This window comes from Grammomys surdaster, unplaced genomic scaffold, assembly GCF_004785775.1.
Source record: "Grammomys surdaster isolate TR1022 unplaced genomic scaffold, NIH_TR_1.0 170, whole genome shotgun sequence".
NCBI lineage: Eukaryota > Metazoa > Chordata > Mammalia > Rodentia > Muridae > Grammomys > Grammomys surdaster.
This window is the reverse complement of record NW_021604618.1, coordinates 7,195,776-7,200,100: the sequence shown is the minus strand read 5'-3', so window position 1 is coordinate 7,200,100 and position 4,325 is coordinate 7,195,776. Positions and strand designations below refer to the sequence as shown.

The window sequence follows — 4,325 nt, the reverse complement described above, 5'->3', positions numbered from 1 at the left end:
GAGAGAGAGAGAGAGAGAGAGAGAGAGAGAGAGAGAGAAATGAGAGAGACCAGAGAGATGAAAACAGCAGAGATGGGGTTTGTTATCATTTTCCCACCTAAATGGTCATTGTTTGTGAAATCATTGTGAATGAGTTTTCATTCTTCTATGTGAGTTTTTCATACCCACTTGTTCCCTTTGTGGAATGGGAGCTGTGATCAGACACAACTCTCCCATGACCTTCAAGTCCTGAGTTGTGTGGAACCCATCTAGAGCCCCTCTTACCAGCCCCATCCTCCCAGGCCTTAGGAATCTACTCTACTTTTCCTTTTAGGTGTGAACGTGGTCCAAGAATATCACACTGAAAGGCAGCGTCCATTTACTTCAGGATAGGACTCCTAAATTACCAATGGGAGCATGGCACATAGCAACAAAACAACCAGGGAGCTTAAGGCTAGGAGGATGATGGCTAGGGGGATGAGTACCTGCTGCATAGACATGAAGACCCAAGTTCAGATCCCCAGCATCTACATAAATGCTGGCCACTGTGGCACTTGCATGGTGGGTCTATATCCCTAGTGCTAGGTGGAAATCAGAAGCAGGCAGATCTCTGGTGTTTGCTGGCCAGACACAGTCTAGCCAACTGAGTTTCAAGAGAGAGCTTAGCTCAACAAATAAGATGAAGAGAAATTGAAGAAGACACCTGTAGTCGCTCTCCTTTTTTTTGTATATACACACACACACGCACACACACACACACACACACACACACACACACGGGGTGGGGGATTTAAGATCCATGGAGAGATGGGAAAAAAGAAAATTTTCTTTTCAATCAAGATCCTAGAACTTTCAAAAATAAATTACAATTCATTCTCTGCTTCTTGTGGCTGACAAGGCAGCTACTGCAGTTGCCAATGCTGCATACATACAGTGATAGAAATGAACAGAAATGGCACCTTGCTCTCCCCATGATGATGTCAAGGAACCTTGATAAGACTCTTCACATGTGGTTATTAAAAGCAGCTTTTTTTCCTCTATTTTTCATTTTTTTCCTGTTTTTCTTTTTTTCTTTCTTCTTTTTTTCCTTTTTTCTTCTTTTCTTTCTTTCCTTTCTTTCTTTTTCTTTTTTTTCTATCTATGCTGTCCCCATGCTTTTGGCACAGAGTCATCCACATGTAGGACAACCCTATTTCCTAAAACCTGGGGCTTACTGTCAGCTCACCACTGGATTGCACCAGCCAACAATACTGATCAGGTGCAGTGGTGGGTGGCTGGTAAAAGCAGCTTTTTCAAAACAACAAAGAAAATTAATTTTTTTAACAAAAAAGAAATTTAATGGAAATTCTAAGATGTTTGTCTGTAATAAATATCCATATATATAAAAAAGCAGCTTTTTTTTTCTTGACAGACATTTATTGGTGACATTGCCGGCTCTGGGTGTCTGTTCTATGCTAGAAATTTTGCTTTGTCTGTTTAAGATAAGAAGCTTATTTAGCTAAGATTTTAATTAATTGATTTATTTATTAAATACTGACATTATTTTTTTCTTATTGCTGAGACAAAATACCCTAGGAAAACAATGTAGGCTCCCAGTTTAAGGTTCTGGTCCACCATGGAATGGAAGACATGGCGACAGGAGCTCAGGCAGCTGACCACACTGCATCTGCAGTCAGGATGCAGAGAGAGAGAGAGGAATGCTGGTGTTCAGTTTGCTTTCTCTTTTTCATCCAGTCTAGGACCTCTGTCCACTAGCACAGATCACAGTTAGAGTGGGCCTCCTCAATTCAACTAACCTAATCTTGAAGCTACCTCACAAATATGCCTCGAAGCGCGTTGCCATGGTGACTCTATATCCTGTCACGAGTACAGTCATTATTAATCATCACAATACCTATTCATCAAATGACTCCCAGACCCCAGCTTTGGTGCTTCGTGTTTCACGTGGAATGATGAACAAGGCGTATGAGTCTTCTACAGTAGCGGCAGCAGGAAGGGCAAACAAGCCAGCAGATCCATCAGCTCATGGGAAACTTATTAAGTGCTATGAGGTACTGTCGGGCTGCCAGCCCAGAGGGCGAGTCTTCATGAACGCAGGCTAAACATAGAAATAAAAGCAAGTTGCATTTTTTACAGCTTACTTTTATTTCTGACTTAGGAAATGGGCTTTTGAGAGTCACAGCAGGATTTTTAGAAACGAGATTGCTTGTTCCCGAGTTAGGACATTAGCAACATCCATGACCTCATGAAGGCAGCTCACATCTCCTAAAATGCTTTTCAAATGATGTAGCTTTGCCTCTCTGAAGAAATAAATCAAAGGAACGGCCCAGTTGCCCCAGAACTACCATCTACCCAACAGCTGTTTTCACTTGTGCCGGCCCCCTTTTCAGGGGCTTGTAATGTCTAGGAATGTCTTTGTGACATAATTGAGAAAATAATTTAAAACTCACTATGGGGCTCTTGATTGTGGGAAAAGTAGATCACACCTTCTTCTCAAGAGGAATGATGTATTGAGGCCCACGGACAACATGGGCTGATCCTTGTCCTTCTTAAGATGCTTCCACGGGCTGACAGAATGCAGCCCACACCAGAATCCTATGATTTGACAGTTTGTCTAATTGGATCATAAGCCACAAATCTTACATGACAGCTCAGACATGTGGTCATTTTTCTGGCTTTTGTATATTTCTGACTGATACTCCTACAGCAAAAACTCAAATATTTACCCAGCTTTCCAATCTGACCTCACATGGTCAGTCAGAGTCATAAGTATGACAAAACCTCTCCTTATTGTATCTCTACCAGTTGGACCTGGATACCCCATGGTCATTTAGTCTGTGCAGTCTGAACGGTTGTTCATCTTTATAGTAGCCTCCATATGCTTCGGAAAGAGCCAAAGAGCTTTTTTGATAAGAACTGAGAGCTACACTTATCAACGTGTACATAAAACTCATGCTATATGGACTCAGTACGTTGTAATTATATAAGTACATATATATTTAGTAGTAATTATAGAAGATGTCCAAACTTAACAGGGAATGGGGGAACACAGAAAGGGGGAGGAAGGGCTAGATATGAAGTAAGTACTCAGGTATAAAATTCTCAAAATAAAAAAGACAATTTAAATTAGAAAAATCTCTTCAAAGATGTCATCTGAACTTAACCTCACTTAGATGGAGAGCAAGTCTATACATTGCCTCTGCGGAACTTTTAAGCTGATTTTTATGGTAAACCAGGGTAAGAGAGCCAAGAAACCCAAAGGGAAGCTTTCTTTTGCTAGAGGAAGAGGCTGGTCTCTAAGCATCACCCCCCACCCCCAACACACACACACACACACACACACACACACACACACACACACACACACACACAGTGCTGTTCTTGGTCCTTAAAACTGCCCGAATCTCTTCCTCCTTCACTACAGACCAACAGCAGCACCTCCGCATGTTTGAATGATCTGATCCTGAATTTCGTGTTTTCAGTTGGCTTCTGTTTGAATTGCACATCCACCTGGTTCTTCAGCCACAGGTTGCAGATGTCTTTGGTTCTTTGAGGCTTGCTGTTCTATTGTGACTCATGTTCCCTCACTCGGGCTCCTCACTTTCTCTCTTAGTGAAAGCCTGGCACCCCATCTTGACCCTGCCTGACTCAGATCCTGTCAACCTGGGACTTACTGACCTGATGTAACTTTTTCCATTCCTCTAAGTCACTTCTGGCAAACGTGAAGAGCACATGTGGTGCTTTCTCATATAAACTCATCACATAAAGTATGATGGGGTATCACAGTGGCAGTGTGATGTTTGAAAGCCAGGCCCTGCCTTGGTATATTTTATATTGCTATCTTAGTGTGTTTTCTGTGGACACCTGACAAGAGGAGTATACAAAGAGAAGTTGTTTACTTTTGAAATTTCCAGATATTGAAAAGCTTAATGCTGAGGACCCATATCTGTTGAAAGTCTTCTTACTAGTGGGGAATATATACTGAATGCCAGAAGATACAAGGTATTACATAGCAAGACAGAGCAATCAACCAGATATATATAGAGAGAGCTTACTTTGACAACAAAGCTATTCCAGCAACAATCTACTAATCTGCTAATCCATTAATCCATGGATGGATTAATCTCCATGGCAGGATCCTTGTGACTCATTCACCTCCCAAACACAATTAGCAAGGGAGATTGGGAACTGACTTTTTCAGCAAACCCATGTTCAGTTCCCAGACCCACATTAAGCAGCTTGAAACAAGTTCTCTCTGGCTTCTATGGCACCTGCATACATGTGGTGCACATGTACCCATTCAGGTTCACACACACACACACACACACACACACACACACACACAC

At 41.9% G+C, this 4,325-nt stretch overlaps 1 non-coding gene across 1 annotated transcript; it reads right to left on the bottom strand.

Moving 5' to 3' along the window:
• Nucleotides 1–1,120: 1,120 nt before the first annotated feature.
• On the bottom strand, nucleotides 1,121–1,250 carry LOC114621010. Its single transcript, XR_003711368.1, has one exon. It is a non-coding gene; the product is annotated as a small nucleolar RNA SNORA65 (small nucleolar RNA).
• Between the last annotated feature and the right edge of the window lie 3,075 nt (nucleotides 1,251–4,325).